This window comes from Mustela putorius, unplaced genomic scaffold (assembly GCF_011764305.1).
Source record: "Mustela putorius furo isolate JIRA1106 unplaced genomic scaffold, ASM1176430v1.1 tig00000145_pilon_pilon_pilon, whole genome shotgun sequence".
Lineage (NCBI taxonomy): Eukaryota > Metazoa > Chordata > Mammalia > Carnivora > Mustelidae > Mustela > Mustela putorius.
In genome coordinates, this window is record NW_025421294.1 from 19635131 (window position 1) to 19647365 (window position 12235).

At 44.3% G+C, this 12235-nt stretch overlaps 1 long non-coding RNA gene across 2 annotated transcripts; it reads left to right on the top strand.

Annotated features, from left to right (window-relative positions):
* The first annotated feature begins 1031 nt into the window (after positions 1-1031).
* On the top strand, positions 1032-11914 carry LOC101691186. 2 transcript variants are annotated; one of them, XR_001178200.2, is made up of 3 exons: positions 1032-1399; positions 7432-7577; positions 9120-11914. It is a non-coding gene; the product is annotated as an uncharacterized LOC101691186 (long non-coding RNA). The 2 variants fall into 2 exon arrangements; XR_198908.3 differs by having other exon boundaries at positions 1037-1530.
* The last annotated feature ends 321 nt before the right edge of the window (positions 11915-12235 follow it).

The following is a 12235-nucleotide window of genomic DNA, read 5'->3' on the forward strand; positions in this document are numbered from 1 at the left end:
CTCCCTCTCCAGAAGATCTACCACGTGGCACATCTCTGAATGAGGACAAAATTTAGACAGTGTGACATTCTCCTTAAAAGAGAGCCACGACAATCAACAGGAGAGAACAGGAAAGACTGCCATCTTCAAGATACACAGCTTTCATTGGGCCATCAGCTCCAGGTCTGTACTACTTAGAGAAGTGTATTCCAAAGTAACCATCATTTATTTATCCATTCCTTTCTTGTCACTGCCCTTCTTAAAACCTTCCAGTTTCTTCCTCCCCTTGAGTGTGGGCTGGACCTAGTGACTTGCCTCCAAAGAACAGAGCATGGAAAGGGAAAAACAGTCACTTCACAGTGGAGAAATCTGGCAGACTCCACCTTGACCAAGTGATCAAAATTAAACATCACCAGTAATAAGTCACATTAACATCACATACTCCCTGAAATCATGTGACAAGAAGGGCACATCACCTCTCTTATATTTCTCCCAAATTCATAGCCTTAGTGGAATCATGAGAAAAGAGCAGACAAACTCAAATTGAGAGACAGTCTTCAAAATACCTGACTAGTGCTCTTCAAAAGTATCAAGGCAATCAAAAGCAAGACTGAAAAATTGTCAAATACTAGGGAGGACGGAAGAGACAGGAGCACTAAATACAAGATGGTGGGAAAAAAACTGACATCTAAATAATATTTGTATAGTATTGTACCAATGTTAATTTCCCAATTTTAACCAATATACTATGGCCATGAAAGATACTAACATTAGCAGAGGGTGGGTGAAGAATATAGGGAATTTCCTGTACTACCTTTGTAACTCTTATGTAGATCTAAAATTATTTCAAAATAAAAAAATTGCTTAGTAAGTAGTTTTTTTAAAGTCTTCAGTTTCCTCCCATTGAGCTTAGAATGAAAGTCCAACTCTACCAAACACTACAAGACCTTGCCTAACTTACCCCAACTTTCTTCCAGAGTTCATCCCTTTGCTATACAATTAAGGGAAATGTAATTCTAGTCACAGATAACTTTAAGGAGTATAATCAAAGCATGCTGGGCTCAGTCCCCTTGCCAGTCACTGGTTCTGCATGGACATGTGGACAGTGACAACTATGAGATGTGAGGGGAAATCTGCTGAGGGTTTCTGGGAAGTTTCTTCATTCATAAAATGAGAAACAAGGAAGAAAGGAATACACTATAGTATCTTTGTGACACTGGAACTGAAATTTTCATACCATGAAAGGAGCTGATCTGAGGATATGGCCCAGAAGCTGGATGGCAGAGAGAAGATAGGAAGAGATTCTGAAACCTTTGTGATATCACTGCGTGGCCTAATTAGCCAATCCTGAAGTCACTACACCTGGAGACTTCTTTTACAGAAGTGAACACATCTTTCTTTTAATTAAAGGCAGTTTGAGGTAGGTAATTTTCATGACTTACAGTCAAAGGCATCCTAGCTGATGGAGTTGGTACATTCTCTCCTTCTTGAGAAGATTGGCACTTAGAAAGATCCTAGGTTTGGGAGGGCCTTAATCCTCCGTACAACTGTGTAAGTATAAGTCATCATTTTCAACCCTGTCTGAGATTTTCCTTGGAACTAATGCTACTATGTCATGTTTTGTTTTTTTTTTTAACATTTTGTATATATATACACACACACATCATATGATATATAATGTATATATGTATATTTTAATATTTTATTATTAACATTATATATATACACATTAACATATTTACACACACATACATATATGTGTGTGTATATATGTGTATATATGTGTATATATATATACACATATGATATATAATGTGTATATATATGTATATTTTAATATTTTATTTACTTATTGAGAGAGAGCATGCACGCACACACAGAGGGAGAGGCAGAGAAAGAGGGTTAGAGAATCTCATGCAGACTGTGTGAGTACAGAGTCTGATGCAGGGGTCGATTTCATGATGCTGAAACCATGACCCAAGCCAAAATCAAGAGTTGGATGTTTAACTGATTGAGGCACCCACGTGTCCCTAGATTTTTTTTTTTTTTAATAATTTCTATACCCAAGGTAGGGTTTGAGGTCAAGGGTCATGCACTCCACCAACTGAGCCAGCCAGGTGGCTCTACCACGTTATATCTTAAATGGGTCACTGACTTTTGTAGAGGGCTATGTCCAGTTCTACCGAGTCATTTGCAGCATTGAGAGTTTGGCAACCAGACTGCCCATAGATAGTAACTACTTCCACCCCCCAATTAAAAAAAAAAAATGTGGAGGGAATTCCACAGTTTTTCAAGGTGTATCCTATTAGTTGATTTTACATCCCCGCTTTTCAAGGTGGGGGTAGCCGCAGATCTACAACTCCTAAAACCTTCCAAAGTAGATTACATAGAATGTTGTCTCTGAAATCAAAATCATGTTTTCCTTGTAATTCCAGGAAGGAAGGGGGAAGTCAGATCTTAAGTAAATCCCAAATTAGAAACAGCCTTTTTTTTCCCCTCTGCTGAAGCAACACGGCCCCACAAGTCTTTCTTGTGGACTTTCAGACTGGATTACTGCCAAAAATGTGAGCAAGAATTTGGCCCATTGTTACTTTAAATATCCTGTGTCGCAGGCCATCTAGGAATGTCTAAGTATGGGAATTTTCCTTCTGAGGTCTGGGATGTAGATATAAATAACTCGTTTGTTAGAAGCTGTCTCCATCCTGCCTCTCCTGACTTCAGTGGTGTGAATATGCCAGCCTTATAAATAATGATTACCAGCCCACTCAGGGTGAGGCCAGCAGCCCAAAGCATCAGGTGAATGTTTCTCACCTGCTCTCCAACAATAACTTCTCCCTGCCAGGTCAGGCCAGCTGGGGTGGAACTACTTCCAAGGCTGCCCCAAACTTGTCTTGAAAATGTTGCCTGGTAGATTGTGGTGTAGGCTGACCCATCATCATCTTTCTACCATCCTGTTGAAGTGTGAAGAGCTCGTGCTTCTGGTAGGGTCAATAAGAACTGAGTTTTATTCCTGTCCTTCTCACCACCTCTTTCCAAAAAAAGGGTCTGTTGAAGTCAGACTTCCAGTCATATCTGTCACAGATGAACTGGTAGATGCAGTTTGTAGCTGCTTCTCTCCTTCCAGCTCTAACTTTCCAAGCTTCTCTGGCCTTCGGGTTACAACTAAACCAAACAGGCCTGCAGACAGCACCTGGACTGTCTGCAGGGACTCCCCACTTCTCTCAGGAGCAGAGTGTGTATGAGGGGTGACTATAAGGTGTGACCTCACAAGCCTCCCGACCCCATCCAGGCACCCTCTTGGCCTTCCCAGCCTCATGTTCACCTGTTGGAGAAGTAGAATGGTGATCACCATGTCGTCAGAAAATAACATTTGTTTTATGTCAGAACTGTGGCCTTACGTGGAGCATAAACATCAGAAGACCTGGATTCAAGTCCCAGCTGGGCCATACACTGGTTGTGTGAACAGACAAGTCACAAAATCTGCCTGAGTATGCATTTCCCCATCTGGAAAATGGGGACAATAATGACCTATCTCACACAGACTCCTGTCTGGGGTCAACAAGTGTGTGTACGTATAGTAGTTACCATGAGGTAAAAACACAATAAAGAAGTCAGAACGGGGGGCGCCTGGGTGGCTCAGTGCGTTAAAGCCTCTGCCTTTGGCTCTGGTCATGATTTCGGGATCCTGGGATTGAGCCCCACGTCGGGCTCTTTGCTCGGTGGGGAGCCTGCTTCCTCCTCTCTCTCTCTCTCTGCCTGCCTCTCTGCCTGCTTGTGATTTCTGTCAAATAAATAAATAAAATATATTAAAAAAAAAAAGTCATCAGAACAGGGCACCAGGGGTGGCTCAGTCAGGAAAGCATCTGTCTTCAGCTCAGGTCATGATCTCAGTGCTTCTCCCTCTTCCTCTTGCCACTCCCCTTGCTTGTGCTCTAGAAAGAGCACATTATTTATTCATTCTGTCAAATGAATAAATAATCTTGGGGGGGGAGGAGTCAGAATAAGGAGAGAGAGGATGAGTAGGAGACAAGGAAGAAGAGAGAGGGATACAGAAATAGAGAAACAGAGGGACAGGGAGAAGAAAAAGAATCACAGAGACACAGGCAGGCGGAGAGACAAAGAAAGCTCAGACCCAGAAAGGGACATGGGGAGGTGGGATCTGACTTGACTGGGAAGTCCTGAGGGGAAAGGAGGGATAGACAGAGCAGCTTCCTCTCCTGCTGAAAGGTCAGTGAAGTAGCAAGTGAAAAGTGCTACAGGGAAATCAGGTGACCTGGTGGAGAATGACCCACATGATGGTCAGAGAAGGCTGCTCTGAGGAAGTGACGTTTGAGCTGAAAACTCAGGGAAAAATCTGAGGTGTGAGCCATAGGATAAAGAAAGAGTCTTTGGTGGGAGGTCCTCCCAGAACCTAGTCCCTACAACACATACACACCCCATAAAGCAAAGTCAAAGAGAAATCTGTAAGAATTCCCCAAAGAAAAGATGGCTGAGCTGAACTGGGTTGGCAGTTCTTTAGAACTCAGTCAACCCCCCTCACGTGGCAAGAGCAGGAAGAGGCTGTGAGCCCCCAGGGAAGCCCTTCATGGGGGATAGGGGACAGCAGACAAATGGTTCAGATAAAGATCTCCTTGCTATGTGCTATTTTCCTTCCTAACTTAGCACCTCAGCTCACTGAATCACCAGGGCTTCCTCTGGCTGGGGAGAAAGACTTCACACTTTCCATCGCAGGCCCCCAACCCACCTCCACTTTTCCTCGGGCCAGCAGGGGACTATAATCTACATTCAAAAAAGTGCTTCTGGGTGCAGTGTGAGGAGGGAGGCATGGAAAGAGTTCAAGGAAGGATGCCTTCCCTTGACCCCAGTACAAGTTGAGGTGAAACTGCTCTCTTCAGGTCAAAACTGCAAAAACAAAGTTAAAGGTGTAAAAACAATGTGAGAAGGTCACACAGGGATAGCTTCTCTCTGGAACCCCAGGGAGGAATGGGGGGAGTGGGGACACCGGGAGAGGAGGGGAAGGACTTGCCTGAAAAGCACTCTTTAACTATTTTAACTACAGATGCCCCTCAACTACAATAATAGCGTGGGAAGGGTAGCCAGTTTCATCTGCTCAGTAAACAAGCATTTTTATATGTTTTAAACAAGTTAAAGTTGTGACTTTCTCTCCTAACCTGCTCCTGCTGTAGCTTTCCCCTATCTTAGTAAATAATTTAATTTACCCAGTAGTTCAGCCTCCAAATCCTGGGTTCATTCTTGGCTTCTTTCTTTACTCCCCACCCCACATCTGATCCAGCAGCAAATCGTACTGGTTCACATTCAGATAAATCCAGGATCTGATCTGTTGTCACCACCTCCACCACCATGCAAGCCACCCACCATCCTCTCTCCCATCTGGATTATTGTACCCACCCGCTTCCTACCGTGTCTCCCTGCTGTCTCCTGCAGCCCCTAGTTAGCTGATTCTCTGCCCTATCACCAGAGGGAATTTACTGAGAATACTGAGCAGCTGCGTGACCTTATTAGGCAGGTTATTTCATTTCTTTATCTTTAGTGTCTGCATCTAAACAAGAGGCAGAATAATAGTACCTGCTTCACAAACCTACTGTGAAGATTAAATTAGGTAAAAGTACTTGGCACACAGTAAGTCCTAGTATTGTGATTTGTCTGCCATTTCACTTACCATGCTGTGTAATAACTAGTTTTTAAAAAGTCCTTTCTTCCAACTAGACTGGATGTTACTGGAAGGCATGGACCATACTAACTCTCTGCTCACACACTCCCTACTGGCTTCTCATTTCATTTAAAACAGTATCTAAAGGCTGATTTAAAACAATATCTGAGACCAACAGTACTCCCTATGATCTGTACCTGACTATGCCTCCTCTGACTCTCCTCCTTCCTTTTACTCACTTTCTTCCTGCCACATGGCCTTCTTTGAGGTTCTTCCATCCACCCAAGCATGTTATGCCCCAGGGCCTTTGCATTTGCTGGTTCCTTGGTCTAGAAGGATATTTGCCCAGATATTTGCATATCTCATTCCCTTACTTCATTCAGGATTTTGCTTGCCACCTTTTCATAAAGGCCTATCTCACTTCCTGTCCTGAACATTCCCCACTTAAACCTCCAATCTCCTCTCACCCTATTTTACATTTCACCACCACCTGCTCTTATATTACATATACATTTTTGGTTACTTTTTTATTGTCTGTCTTGTCCACTAGAATGTTAACTCTATGAGAACGCAAGGAGGTTGCCTTTTTAACCTCTATATTCCTAATGTCCATGACAGTGCCTGGTTCATGGTAGGTGCTTAATAAAAATGTGCTGGATGGATGGATGGATGGATGGATGAATGAATTTACTGAACAGTTATGTACCCTGGCACTGTAGAAGGTACTTTACAAACTACACATCCTTTTGTTCAGTCCTCACATTATACTACTAAGTGGGATTCATATATTTTCTTTTTTAATATTATAAGAGAACTCATTAAGTATTTATACTCATCAAACTGAAGCCTATGAATGCATCATTGGTCCTGGGCAAAATTCTGGATTTTATTGGTAAACTAGTGACTTATGAGCACCTAGAAAAGAAAGCTGTGGTCACCAGAAACCAGCACATATTCACAAAGAGCAAGTTCAGTGGACTTCTCCTTTGATAGAATTACTATCACAAAAGTATGAACCAGTTCAAGGCCTTTGCGAAAGCCTCAGGCATTCTTTTGAATACAACTGAAAAATGTAGGTCGAATGAAATACAACAAGGTCATTAATAAATGGTGATTTCCAAAATCTGGAAGGAGGTACATCTTTCTTGTCTCTTTCCTTTGTCCTCCTCAAATGAATACTTTGATTGGTGATTTGATTAATGACAGAGAAAGAAATGCTTAGAAAAATATCAGTAGATTCCATGAAGATAGAAGGAATAAGCACACTTGGATATCACAAAAAGGTTTTAATTTTTTTGTTTGTTTCAGGTGGGACTTATATTTTAAAGATTACAAAAGAAAACAAGTCAAGTGGTAAACCTTCCAGAGCTGGGCAAGAGTAAACCCCAAATAGAAGGGACCCCATATGCTGTTCCCTCCCCTGTTAACTCCTTCTTGGTCTTCTTAGCCTACTGAACCTTAAAGATCAACTCAAACATCTTTCCTTCCATGCAGCCACTCCAGCCTTAGGCTGGCCAGGCACCCCTCGGGCATCCTGTACAGTCTGCCTGGCTTCCATTCCCACTTCCGACAGCTGGGTTGACATGGGCAGGTTACTTCACTCCTCTGCACTTTAATTCCCACGTCTGAAAAGTGGAGAAAATACTAGTACCTGCCTCATGAGACTGTTGTAAAGATTAAATGAAATAAGATGAGTAATGAGCTTCACAGATTTACCTGGCGTATACTAAATTCTAATATTTTGCTCCATTTGTCATTTCACCTACGATGTTGTGTTGCAGCTGCGTGTTTCACGGGCCATCTCTTCCTATCAGCTGGGTGGGCCCTGGAAAGCATGGACTATATCCAACAAACAGCACAATGCATGGCTGGATGTCACTGGAAAGCATGGACTATATCCAACACCCAGCACAACGCATGGCACAAGGTACATTAACAGTCACTGTTTGCCAAATGAACAACAGCAACAGTGGAAGCTTAAATTTAGTATGTACTTTTCAGGTGCCAGGTTCCATGACAAATGCTAAAAAATACATTCACTCTTCTGAGCCTCACCAACAAACTATGAGATGCTATGTTTTTGGCCATGTTAGAGATAAGGAAACTGAGGCTTCCAAAACTTAAGCAAATTACCACCGAAACAGTAAATGGTGGAGCCAGCATTCAAACTAGAAGGAAGGAACTGAGCAAGGGAGGAAGTCAACTTGACCTCTGTATTGGCTCAGCCAACCCATAGCTCAAGGGGATTAGGGTACATTTGTGTGAAAAAGGGAAGAAGAGAGCTAATAAATTTGCAAATCTCCCACCCAAGTCCCTAACCTCACTCTGGTTCCAGCCAAAATAACACAACATCAACTCATTGTTTCTTGGTGCACAGATGCTTTCTCTTTAGCAATGAAACACCCAGCTTGGGCTCGGGGTGCAAAGCTGGAGAACTGTTATGGTTTACCTCTGGGTGAGGCTTGAAAGGCAGATGGGTACTGGAGCCCCATGGGTCTCTTATATCTCCATTTCCCTCCAAAACAAATTCCTACAGAGGAGCGTATGTACCAAAGCCACCCAATAAATAAGTCACCAAACCTGGCGGAGCCTAGCCCAGACTGCAGCCCCAATCCTGCAGTTTCAAAACTGGGAGAGAAAAAAAATTCCATCTCTGAGCATGACACTGGGGAAAGTTTCCACTTGTCCTGAGTCTCAACCCCCTTCAGGGACTGTTGGAAGCACAGAGCTCAGTGCTACCAGCACCCAACACACAGAGCAGTTTGGGCTTGTCCAAGGCTGAAAAGACACTCTGATGAGTTGGGTCTAGTCTTTCAAATGTGATCCCGCTAGCGTGGGAAATGGGTGCCAAGAAAAGAACGATAGATGTACGGTTTGAAAGCCACAGTGGGCTAACCTGGCCAGTGCAGGAAGTGTAGGGTAATTCAAAGACCATGGATTCCAGGCCTGGCCTCAGGTTCAGATCATGGTTCTGCCAGTTAGTACTGGGTAACCTGGATGGATTGCTTGTCCTTTCTTTGCCTTAATTTCTCATCTGTAAAATAGGGATCCTAATTCTAACCTTGTATGGTTGGTGTTGGGATTAAAAGGAACAGTGGCTATAAAGTGCCAATGAAGGAGGACATAGTAGGCACTCTGTAACTCGTGAATGCATTCCCCCAGAGGGAGAGGGACCCCTGAACCAGGAGGCCCAGAGCAAAACTAAGGAGAACTGCTCACACAAGGAATCCCCTTCTTTATTGCAGACATGCTCTTTCATCATTGCTATCCAGGTCTTAGGGCTGTGACTTACCTGCTGATTCTAATTCATCATCATATTCTTAGGAGCATGAATTTACTTTCTGAGGCCTTTGAGATTCAAATCACTTGTTTCAAACATGCCTCCTGGACACTGAACACAGTGCTCCAGGCTTCTCTTCAATAATTAATTCTTCCAATAAATATTTATTGACCACTGATTTCTTGTCAGGCCAGAATCTGGGATGAACACCACAGACATGGAGCCTACCTAGGGGAAGCCTGGCCATCTGGGTGGCGAAACAAGACACAAGCATGATGGGAGAGCCGAAAGCAAGGCAGCAGTGTAAGTTCTGCTCGTGAGACCCTGTATCATGAGTTTTTAGCAGAGCCCTGTTCATAAATATGGCATGAAATGAATATATTATTGAAATGAAGACAAGGGAACACATGGAAGAAGCACCCACGGTGTTCCAGAAGGCAAAGCATGTGGTGCCAGCCTCTCAGAGCAGCCGGTAGAAGAGGAGGAGCCCCTCCATACAGGCAAAGCTGCTGAGACTTTGGGAGGTTTATTTCCTCTGCACATAGGATCTTTGGAAGATCCGGGATTTGAACACTGGCTTTTCTTGACTCCCAACTTCGTGTTCTTTCTACTATCGCAAGCCATGAATACAGTATCCTCTGAGGATTTCAGACCATCAGAAGATGGCCTGGCTGTGGCGGATTTTAGGATCAGGCCTTAGGGGCTCTTGAGTACTAGAATAACATGTTCAGTCTTGAGTTTCTGAGCAGGGCAAATGACAAGTTAGGAGCTGTTTTGAGAAAGAGAAGCACTGACTGAGGACAACAATCACAGAAAGAATATACCATCAGCTACCAGTGTTGTGTTTACCCAAGTCCTGCTGTTATCAAGCTCATGTCAGAGGTGAGGAAAGGGAGGATAAGAAAGGCCAAGCCATCTGTTCAAAGTCCCAGGGCTGGTAAGAGGAGTTTGAACTCATAACCCATGATCCTAACCACTTCCTCACCCATCAGAATGAGGAGAGACGAACCAGAGAAAGGGCTGTGGAAAAGGAAAGGCTGGTGGTTTATGGCAAAGACCTGTCGAGAAGTATCAGGAGGCTTGTGCCTCCACAAGCTCTGGTCCAGCCCAGTGTCAGTGTCCCATGACAGACTACTCCTTTTCCACTGTAACCCCTCTTACAATGTCTCCTCCTTCCTGAAAGCTGACCCACCTATCCCAAAGGCCACTCTTTTCCCTGACCTCCCACCGCTCTTGGTGCCTTTGACCCCCCAACCCGGCATTTGAAACCCAGATCAGAATCTGGACCTGTCACCTCTTAGCTGCACAACATGGGCCAGTCTTTGCCTCAGTTTCATGGTCTGTCAAAAAGATGCCATAAGACCTCCTGGAGTTCAGTAATTAAAGACAATTAAGGATGTGCTCTAAAAGAAAGAGTAATGTTTTCACGTGACAACCAAAATATCCCATTTTTGCCACATTGCCTCACTACATTATGAGATTATGAATGAAGGTTTTTATCTGTCCCTCTGCGGCACATCACAGAGCTGACCAGTCACGCAAAGGACTTTACTCTTGGTATCTTGCTAGGGAGAGGCCCTGGGAACCAGAGGAGCCGGCCACAGCTAAGAGGCCAGGCTGCCAGTCCTTTCCTGAATCTGGTGGGCCTCTGGCTTCCGAGGCAGCTGCAGTCATGCACAATTCACCTCCTTCCCGTGGAACCCATTTCAGGATTAGCTGCCAGGAGGTCATAAAATGCAAAGAGGAAGTGGGAGCATCCCACAATTGTAGGAACCTGGCTCCAAGGGAAGTAACCTGTCTGTTGGTCTGTCTGCCTCTGGGGAAGTGGGCCATAAATCGCAGTCTTAAGGGCTGGTGAAAGGCCAGAGCTATTTATAAAAAGTCTGGGCTTTTGAACTCTTTAAAGAGGCAATAGCCTTCTCTCAGATAATTGAGGTTTGGTATCAAGGGCTCAAATGCTTCAGCAAACAAAGCTGTCAGTGCCCAGCTGGGAGAATGAGGAGGAGAGTGTTTGCTGGGAAGCACAGGAGCATCTTCCCCCACGCCTGGTCCCACAATTCTGTCTTGCATCCCTGACCTGGGCTGATCACCAAGCATGCACAGATGAACTCAGGCAGGAGGACGGTCCACTTCCTTACAAGAGCGGGAGGCAGCTGAAAGAACTGCATACCCAGGTTTGCACACAAGGCTGTGTGACTACACTTGCTGTTTCTTCCACCTTGAATACTCTCCCCTCTAGTCCTTTCTTGAATGTCACCTCCTCCAAGAGCCCTTCCTTGCCTACATTGGCTTCTTGCAGCACCTCCGTTGGTTTTATTTTCTTCAAAGAACTTTCAACCATCTGAGAGCTGGGCTTCATAGACGTGTGTCCCCACCAGACCCTTAGCGCCAGCACCCTGAATGGCAGATGGAACGAAATACCATTAAATGCTCCCTAAAAATCTCCCTAAAAATCTGTTGCATGAGAATATAAATTACCATACGATCCACACAGAGGAGAGGACCATGACCCTGTGTGGGGAGTGTAGATTGGACTGGGAAACACTTCAGAGAGGTGGTGACAGCTAATGGGACCCTGCAGGAGGAGCAGCCTCCCGAGTGCAGGCCAGGTAGGGACTGCATGCTATGTGTCAGGGAGCAGGAACAATGCAGTGTGGCCAGCGTACAGGGCACAGGAGACAAGGCTATAGAGGAGGAGGGCAAGCAGGTTTTATAGGCTCTGAAGGGGCACAGAATTTATTGCCCTAAAATATGCCTCTTTGGCATAAGGATTACTTCAAGCTGGTTATTTTTAAGAAACTGCAGAGAGAGGAGAAGCTTTAAAAACTGAGCAAAAGTTACCCTTTTGTAAGAGACATTTACATGGATAAGAGAAACCTCCACTTGTAAGGCTGTGTTTTCCTCACTGTACCAGGAAGAGGGAGATGACCAAATCTCTAGAGATGCGTATCAATAGAGAAGGCAATGAATTAAATCTTCATTAACAACCATATGCTTGTTTTCTGTGCTTTGCTGGTGACCTCCCATAACTGGCTCCTCCCCACCCCCCCAAGAACAACTTCCTTTTGTTTTTAGCTGAAGGTGGTATTGAAGATGATGGCCTGGGTCATTTTGGAGAGTTACTTGATTTGCCTGTGTCTCTCCCCTGTAGACAGAAGGGCTACATGTTATTTAACTTTTTGGGGTTTTTTTCCTGCTAATCTTTCTATTACAAAGGTATCTCAGTCAAGAAACAAGAAGGGTAGAAAGAAAATTATTTTTCATATGCGCCCCCCTCCAGTTTTGGCGCCCCAGATGGGACTTTC